At 31.1% G+C, this 10000-nt stretch overlaps 1 protein-coding gene and 1 non-coding gene across 2 annotated transcripts in view; both read left to right on the plus strand.

Annotated features, from left to right (window-relative positions):
* Positions 1 to 10000, plus strand: part of LOC145277015 (uncharacterized) — an 87470-nt gene that overhangs the window by 48277 nt on the left and 29193 nt on the right. The gene's annotated exons all lie outside the window — the stretch shown is intronic.
* Positions 4915 to 5025, plus strand: LOC145284931 (U6 spliceosomal RNA). The gene has a single exon (XR_013868908.1). It is a non-coding gene; the product is annotated as a U6 spliceosomal RNA (small nuclear RNA).

A 10000-nucleotide genomic window follows, 5' to 3' on the forward strand; every position in this document is an offset into this window, starting at 1 on the left:
AGAGAGAGAGAGAGAGAGAGAGAGAGAGAGAGAGAGAGAGAGAGAGAGAGAGAGAGTATCTGTTTGTGTGTGTGTGTGTGTGTGTGTGTGTGTGTGTGTGTGTGTGTGTGTGTGTTCATCCTACTCCTTCTCCCCGGTTTTATTTCATTTACTCTATAACAACCTGTTAATTCTTTTCCGGAAACATAATTACTTTAATGATCATGGGAGATTTCAGTCTTGAAATTCCTCATCTCTCACCACAAGGGAATCTATTACTATTCGCAATTTCACGATGGCATGAAGATCAATCGATTTGTCTTTAATTAAACTTATCCTCTGCAAAAATCTTTGCGCATAGACTTTGATAATTAAATAGATAAATAAATAGGCCCGACTGTAAAACGTGTTGTTTTCTTAATATGGCTTTAAAACGAAACGAGTTTAATTGCATTTTAAAGAAAAAACATACAAAAACATAATTTTTCTTTTTTTTTCTAAATTTAGATTGACTGTATCGCATTTATAGAACTTGTACTTTAAATATCAGTAAATGTTAAGTGTCACGGCCAGAACAGAACAGGAACAAAATATATAGTCTCCAAATGGTCCAATGCGGTTTTTTATTGCTATACATAAAAAACTAGTATCATTACCATATTAAATCGATTTAGTATTATGCATGTAAAATTGAGAAATACGCGCGACCTTTTAAGATAAATATAGAATAAAATTTGGCCGCTATTGTGGTTTGATTCGGAGGACTTACATTATGTTCACGTTTTTAAGCGAGCTTTTCTCAAGTTTATATGTGTAATACGAAGTCGATTTTAAATTAAGTAACATATAATAGAAAAAAAGCATAAAATCATTTGTAGTCTGTGCAGATTTTTCCCCGCGTCTTTCTATCGCTGTAATCTTTGATATTTCCCGTTTAATTTTCATAGACGAATATGGATTTGCTATATATTAGCACTAATCCAATGTCAAATAGTAAGAAATTTGGATATTTGGTGCATCTTAAATAGTACGTAGCTAAATCCTCAACCAGTTAATTTGTTTCAACCTAGCAGCGCCGGATATATATATATATATATATATATATATATATATATATATATATATATATATATATATATATATATATATATATAAATATATGTGTGTGTTGAACATCTAATAATTTAGTCCTTTAATTCAGTTGACATTTACAATTCTTCAAAATGGCGTATTGTAAACATATTATGAGGTATTTGCAGCTTCTCTTCCAATTTTCTGATTTTAGTCAAAACGCGGTTTATTTCATTTGGACGGATTTATTGTTGTTATTTCTCTCGATGGGAGAAAGATTCACTGATTCATATAATAATTAAGTGATTGATTTTGCGCTACGAAACAGATACTGTCTAGCATTGTATAAGTTAACCGAATTAAAGGAATAAATTATAAGATGGTCAACATCACGAACTTTGGAATATAGTCTTTTGTCATTTTTTCGCTATATTGCTCTGTAATTACATTGAGCTTCTTAAATAATAATTGGTATATATTATAAGGAAACAAAATATATTTCCACAGAAATATATATATATATATATATATATATATATATATATATATATATATATATATATTAAGTATGATATATGTGTCCTTTCGAGCTAAATGTAATTGTAAATGATATTCCATGTTCCGTTCATATCATCTGGTGAGATATTCATTTCGTCTCGATTTGCGTTCAATTATATGAAGAACAAAAGCGACACTTCTAGGGCTGCAGATGACGACCGGTTTGCTCCGAACGGCGGCACTACGAGAAATACGAAGCCCAACGGAGACACCTTGGCCGTGAATCGTCACCACAAGGTTAGCGCCCATGCGACTCTTCTAGAATATATTACCAAAACGATGAAATGCTCTGTGGTAGAGCAAAGGACTTAGTGCCTAGAAGAACGGTTTTTATTTATTCATTTATTTACTTTTGTAGAATTGTTAGCAAAGATTTAATAGGAGTTCGATAAAGAAAGCTTTATTCTCCACTGAAACTGATACTGGTGTTCCGAGATTTTTTTCCGTCGCGAGATTTCCAAACATGATTCCTTTCGAATCAGAATACGGTTGCCTTATATCTTTTGTAAAGTGTTTTAGATTTCCGCTCGAAAACAAAAAATACCATTCTGTTAGTATTAGAATGCACGCCTTCCGTCAAAGTATTATGGAAAAAATGTATACTTCGCAGGATTTCGCACTCATCTATGTATTAACACGATAGCGTGTGTGTTATTCATTTTGTGTGCCACACTGACATACGAGTGACTGTCGTTTAATTGTTATGGCCTTCCATTTCTCGTAATAAATAAGTTTAACGGGAGTTCTCTATAAGTTTTGGTTTCGGTTTCAATTATAGCTGATGGCATTCCAGTCATGCATTTTTTTATAAATAATCTCATCAAGAATTCTACATAAGTTTTGGTTTCGGTTTCGATTATAGCTGAAGGAACTCAATATATATATATATATATATATATATATATATTTATAAAGTTTTTATACGCTTTGGTTTCGGTTTCGAGTCAACCTAATGCACCTACGTCATATGGATATATTTATTTTATTTTTGAAATCGCAACTTTATAATATATAAAACTCGATAGAATATAAACTCTATAATAGTATATAAAAAAATCTGCCAGAATTAAAATATCATATTTCATCGTATTTTACGACCGGGGTACGCCCAGCGTCTCTGCTAGCATAGAAAAAGACTTTTTGTAGTTTTAACAAAAGAGCTACAATAATATAAGAGCGTCTCTATTTAAACTGAACATCTACAGAATGCCAACAAAATATTGCGTATGAATGACCCTCTGTGGAATTTCCACAGATTCCACTAGTATATCTAGATATACTATTCAATTATTTATATAAAATAACAGGCGTACGTCATTACTTTCATTTTTCACTTATAATAATTTTTATCATTTCGGATGACCTTAAAGATGTACCGTTGACTTTGTGTAATAGATTGGTTGACATTTTTCTAAGTTCATTTCAAGCGGTAGGGTCAGTTTTGGCTATTTGCCTGACTTGCCTTTGCCTTCGCGCTTTTTAGAAATTTTTTGTCTGAGAGGAATGCCGATTTATACGTTTTTTCTCTTTTGAACTTTTTAGTTTTAGACGTTTTCTTTATTTTTCTCATTTCTTTTTAATGGCATCGAATGTTGAACGTTAAGTTGGATGACTATGTAATAATGCGAACACGTGCGAAGCATAATTTTTTGCGCGTTTTTTTTTTTTGTAGGGAAATAATATACTTGTAAATTATAATTTAATAAAAGTGAAAGGAAAGAAAATGTAATTTTATTAAAATATGAAACAGATTGCTAATCTACAACTCGGGCAGTTCGCAGCTGAACTTTGTGTCATATATACTTACAAGATTTGGCAAATGAAATTTCATGTGAGCTGCTTTTTTTTTTCTTTTTTTTTTTTTTTTTTTTGCAAAGTCATATAATTGTAAATTTTTTTAAAAATCATTCTACTCTATTCTAGCTAAAATCCTGTTAAAATCCGAAATACAAAAAATAAACAAATAAAAAAAATAGATAAAACGATAAAACGAAAATGAAAAACATAAAAATATAACACCATTTTGTCTTTAGTTTTCTCGGTGGAACGGTTAGCAGATGTTTAACTAAAGTTCTAAAGAAAGATCAGTGTCATCCTTCCACAGAAGGATACAGAATTGCACAAGTGGTCTCGTTCTTTATCGAGGTTAAAATCTCGCGAACGACGTGGCTGGAAACGTGAATTCATTTGTAGTGTTCTTTTACACGCGATTCTAAATGCTTTCTCTTTTTCCATGAAGCGTGTGGAACGTTTTAATTCAAAAATAAAAATTAAAAAAAATGAAATCTACGCTAGTCTTCAGAGTACGGAAGAATGGGAAACCAAAGATATGCTTCTTAAATACACCAGTGATTTCAAACTTTTTTTTTTATTTCATGGCATTTTTTTTTCTTTTGGTAGTAGAAAAAAAAAACTTATTAGTAGGGAAAAAAACTCCCATTGTCTATTGATGGATCATTTAGCATCCAATATTTTATTTTTATCACATTTGAATGTTATCGGTCGTTCGGGATGTGAGTGTGAGAAAGAAGGCGCTTGATAATAATAAAATTAAAAAAATATATATTTGCACTGCAATAGTATTGAGCACCTTCAAGTTTTCACTATTTACCCGTTCTGCTCTCTCTCTCTCTCTCTCTCTCTCTCTCTCTCTCTCTCTTTCTGTGTGTGTGGGTGTGTATATATATATATATATATATGTATATATATATATATATATATATATAACTACTTTATTTACTCACATAAAATTAATATACGAAAGTATAGATTTATGCGTAAACTTTAAGTACTTGCATCAAAAGTGCTCAATACGTAGGTAGAGCTAGTTAGTAAGTTATAAATTATATACTGCGATTAAGCTACACTGAATATTCCGCGTTTCATCCATTCTAGGACTCTTCAGGCTTCTGAAGAGCCCTAGAGTGGATGAAACGCGGAATATTCAGTGTAGCTTAATCGCAATATATATTTTATAAATTTCTCTCTCTCTCTCTCTCTCTCTCTCTCTCTCTCTCTCTCTCTCTCTATATATATATATATATATATATATATATATATATATATATATATATATATATTTAAATATGTATGAATAAAAATCAATACGAAGAATATATAAATGTTTATATCTTTTCTGAACTTATTTCCTATGTGTTGATGTGTAGGAATACAAAAAGTATTTTGAAAAAAAAAAAGTATGTTTGCTTCAAAAGCACATATTTTCGACCGATCCTTCGATCTTCCTCAGTGTGATATATATATATATATATATATATATATATATATATATATATATATATATATATATATGTTAAAGTTTCCTATATGTACTGCCGAATTGAAACGATATAGAGAAGATTAGCATGCTCCCGGTGCAAGGATGACACGCATATTTGTGAAGCGTTCCATTTTATAAAAAATATTTAAAAATATTAAAAAATGATAAAAGTCTGAAAAACCTACAATTACTGATGGCTACCCGCTTTTAAATTTACATTTTTTCTCTCCTTGAACTACACAACTATGTGTATGTGTGTGTGTGTGTGTGTGTGTGTGTGTGTGTGTGTGTGTGTGTGTGTGTGTGCCAACTATTTATAGGTTAAGCTTTCTGGTAGTTGATATAAGTGTTTCCACTGATCGTAAAGAAATTGTTTCTTACAAAATATAAATTTCTCAGGTTTCCGACAGTGTTATAAAAATACATGCAAATAAAGTATCCATTTAGCGCTGCAATTTCTTAGACATTAACAGCAATTTTGTGGTCACGTGGGATTATGTCCTCGGCGACTTATCACATTTCCATCTGAGCGGTTGTTCCGGTCAAATCTTGATGTAAATACGCTTGTTGTGCCTAGCCACTAAGACAAAAGAACGATGTTTTTGGACGATTAATATATATATATATATATATATATATATATATATATTTGTAGTCATAGATATACAGTCCTGTTTGATTGTGTCACTACTCCTCAATATCCGTAGACTGGCACGTCTCACGAGCCGAGGATTGAACCTAGAACCACCGCGTTAATACGAATTCACTAGTTCTACCAATCAACTCGTGAAAGCGGTGCCCGTAAATAACCTCGCCAAATGTCTATTTTAAACAAATATTCGTCCACCACTTTTATAGTGCTCAAACCGCTTATTTATAACCAAACAGCGAGCCTCGCATTTTTTAACAAATTAAGTAGAGGGTGAGATTATTTACAACAGTGCTCTACCCAAAGAGCGGGGCTTAAAATATATTTGTAGTGATCGGCATACAGTCCTGTTTCGTTATATCACAACTCATCAGTGCCGCTAGTCTAGCACAACTCCCAAGCCGAGAATTGAATAGAACGGTCATCAGTTCTACCGATCGACCCACGGGAGCGGTGCCAGCAAATAACCTCACCAAATGTCTACTTGTAACAGACATTCGTATATATATATATATATATATATATATATATATATATATATATATATATATATATACTCCTATAAATTTGTTTCTTTTGTGTGTATCGATATTCATATTAACAACCCTCTTTTCTATTTATTTAAAAAGAAAATACAATTTTCTTATATCTTGGTTGTGGAATTGCATTCACTAATAAAAGATCTAGCTAATTTGCATATGCTTTTAAACATTAATTTTTATTAATTCCCTGTTAGTTGCTTCGGGTTTTTAATGGGATTAATCATCTTTAGTTAACAATTACGTATAATTATATTCATGCCGATATTCTACATGATTTATACTTGCATAATATTTGCGAAAAAAGTTTATAGTAAACACCAAATTGTTTCCATATATATTTATGTATACTTATATATTTTTAAAACAAATGTATGTATGTATCTATCTATCAATCTCTTTATCTATCTATATATCTATAAAAGTTAACGTGTCTGTGTATCTGTCTGTCTGTCTGTGTAGCTGTCTGTGTGTCTCTGTGTGTACATTTCCTTACGCAATAACTCTGTCAATTTTTAGTCTACAGACTCGAAATTTGATATACAAGGTACTGAGATTTGGGAAAATCGATGTGATTGGTTTTCGGCCAGAAATTTGGCGATTAAGGGGTGAAAGCTCAACGAATTGGCCTTTGAGAACTCTACCAACTCCTCCGACATTTTTGGGTCTAAACACTTGAAATTTTAGATATAGGTGCCTTGTACATGGATCTAACTTAATAACTTGATTTGAGCCCAAAACACTAAATGTTAAGGGGTCATAATAGGGGTCAAAGTTTTAAAAAATCGATCGCTTTATTTATTTATTTTTTTTGCTCCGCGTACACCTCTAAATACCCGGGCAACGCCGGGCACCCATGCTAGTATATGTATATATATATATATATATATATATATATATATATATATATATATATATATATATATATATAATCTTGACATTTTTTTTACCTTAAATGCTATAAAAAAAAATTTCTTATTTTTTTATATTTTTATCATTCGTTGTAAAACTATTCAGTCAGTAAGTCATTTAATCACCTGCAATCAATGCCTCAATTTGTTCTCTCGAGTTTACTATAGTTCTAATTTTAATTTAAGGGATCATAATTTGTTTAATATCACATACTGTTTCGTGGATTAAAAAACAAAAAGATTATATTAAATCATGGCTCCGCAGCAGTGTTGATCAAACACTATCTCTCTTAATTAGATGAACAAAAACTGTTCCACATATTAGATCTAGTTACCTACTCTTGATTAATTTGGCTAACTTTGTCATGTTATAAAAAAATGTCTTCCTTACCTGTGAGATTATTCTGTTTTCAAATTCAAAATAGTTATATATATATATATATATATATATATATATATATATATATATATATATATATATATATATATCCTGTTCGGGATTTTATCGTCTTTCTCATTGGATTTTTACCATATACTTTCCTCCCTTTTTTTCCAGTTTCCTGAGTCCGTATAAACTGTTACTAACAGTTAAATAACATTTTTTTAATACAAGTATGATTAATTTTATCCGTAGTTTCGTAATGCATTGACCTGCAAAATTTATTTAATATTTTGCAAACCTCTTTCTCTGATGAGAAGAATTGCATTTTTCGAAACTCCATGGAATAATTTTTTTCTTGTTTATTTGTACTTCTTTTCGGATAATTAAAATTTCGTATACATTCTTTACAGGTTTATAAGATTTTTATATGATATATAGTTGTGTGTGTGTGTGTGTGTGTGTGTACTTGCCTGATATAGCTCTTGTAAGCATTCCTCTGCTGTTGACCTATGATTTCTTACTTGCTGTATACTATTTGATATTCTGACAACGGTGTTATTATATTTAAATAGTTTATTTGGTTTTAATTATGGTGCTGATGCTGAAACTTTATTCTGAAACAATCGATTGGTTATTGCGTTTGTATTTTAGAAGCTTAAGTAAATTTACGAGTATGCAATGATAAAATTTACAGCATTGCATTTAGAACCGAGAGGAAAAGAAATTAGAATCATAGGAAGATTTCCATCATTCCATTAATTATAGAAACAACTGAACTCAGAAAATAGAATAAAAAATATATATTCGACAAGTATACTCGGTTAACCAAGAGCAAGAGAGATAAAGAAAATTGCGCTTAAAGGGACGTTTTCTCTCAATTGGAATGAATGAGAGAGCGGGTGAACTCATAGAATATAGTTATTTGGTTGTTTTCGTTTTACGGCATATCAACCCTTTTTAGGTTATTTAATACCAAATCCAGTGATTTTGAAGAAAATGTTTTTAATAGAATATATTCGTTGATTTCAAGTCAGTTTCTATTTAACTCATAGTTGGGACCCTTACAGGTACTACCGCTCCGAGTCAGAGTGGACCTGGGGGCAATGGCAATTAAAGGGTGGCTTCACACGTCCAAAGCCCGAAATCTGGAGCCTCACCACTGGATATAATTTAAGGTAATATCCAGGACCCTAGCATATAGTATAATACATCGTACCTAGTTAAAACAAAATAAAAAAATTAAAAAATGGCTATTTATATCCTTCTACATGTGATGTTCGATTTTATTCCAATTGTTTAATTCACTGTTCAATTATATTTTCATTTGTTTGCTGTTTACGGCATCTGCTTGTGAAACAATATAAATCACCTCTCTTTTCTTATTTTGCTATTTCGCTCGCCAGCATCCATTTTGATTATCCAGAATCTGTGGAACTCGTTGGACGCCATTTTCTTTCTTTTTTTTGTTATAATTTAATTCATTTTTTTTTTCTTCATTCCCGAAAATTAATTCCTGTCTTGCTCAGGTTTTGATAATAAGTTGGAGCTGCGTAGAAGTTGAGATGAAAGGGATTGAGTGTGATCGATAGTCAAAGTGAGCCGGGGAGTTAGAACAGAGAGAAAGAGACGATTGGTGATGAGCGAATGTTTCGGGTTGGCTGCTGACTCGGATGCGATTTATTTTAGATGATATTGGAAAAGAAATCAAAGAAGGAGTCCGTCCTTTATCTGCTGAATTATGCATACTCTTCTATCAGTTTTGTCGTCAATCGTGTAGATTCGACTGTTCATGTTTTCGTACACATAACTTTAAGTGATTTTACTTTTTCTCCAAAAATCTCAGTTTAAGAATATATATATATATATATATATATATATATATATATATATATATATATATATATATATATATCTTGTAATTAATTAGTTCCATAAGAGATGACACAAGTTAATTCAACTGAATACACCTATGAAAAAGAAAAAAAACGTTTCTGTTCAGTTTGGAAACAAAATGAATATTCCCAGCAAGGTTGCATACAAAGGTTGCGCAATCATTAACCACATATTCTCTAATCCAGTCTTGCTGGAGTCTAAAAGCAAGACGAAGTTAAAGATTACTGAAAACACCGCCGGAATAAGCAGAGAATACCAAGGAGGTTTCTCCTAAACAAGTTGTTTAATCAGGATTTAAAAATATATACATATCAAAGTTGAAACAAATTTACATTTCGCATTTTCTTTATTTTGATTATCGTAAATTTTTCATATCATTTTACTCCAGATGGGGATGACATTCAGACGCTATCTCATATATCTCAACCGAGAGATCGTTTTAGGATTCTAACAGTCCTTTAAATTGCAATTTATATATTTACCAAGTTTGTTTTTTTTCATTTTTTTTTTCATGAGCCCGGTTGCTTCTATAATTATTGTTATAATGAAGATCTTCCAGTTTCTTCTCATCTCGTACAGAAGACCTTGATATTTCGTTATTATCTTGGGAACAGTTATGCTTTTGTAAATGTTGGTTAATTGCGCTAAAGTTTACTACTGCTGAATGCGTCAAAAACCAACTAGTTACAATAAACAACACTATGTAACATTACTTTAAAACAAGTAGCGTTACGCAAT

The sequence above is a fragment of the Euprymna scolopes genome, chromosome 1 (genome assembly GCF_053919585.1).
Source record: "Euprymna scolopes isolate OS-2025 chromosome 1, ASM5391958v1, whole genome shotgun sequence".
Lineage (NCBI taxonomy): Eukaryota > Metazoa > Mollusca > Cephalopoda > Sepiida > Sepiolidae > Euprymna > Euprymna scolopes.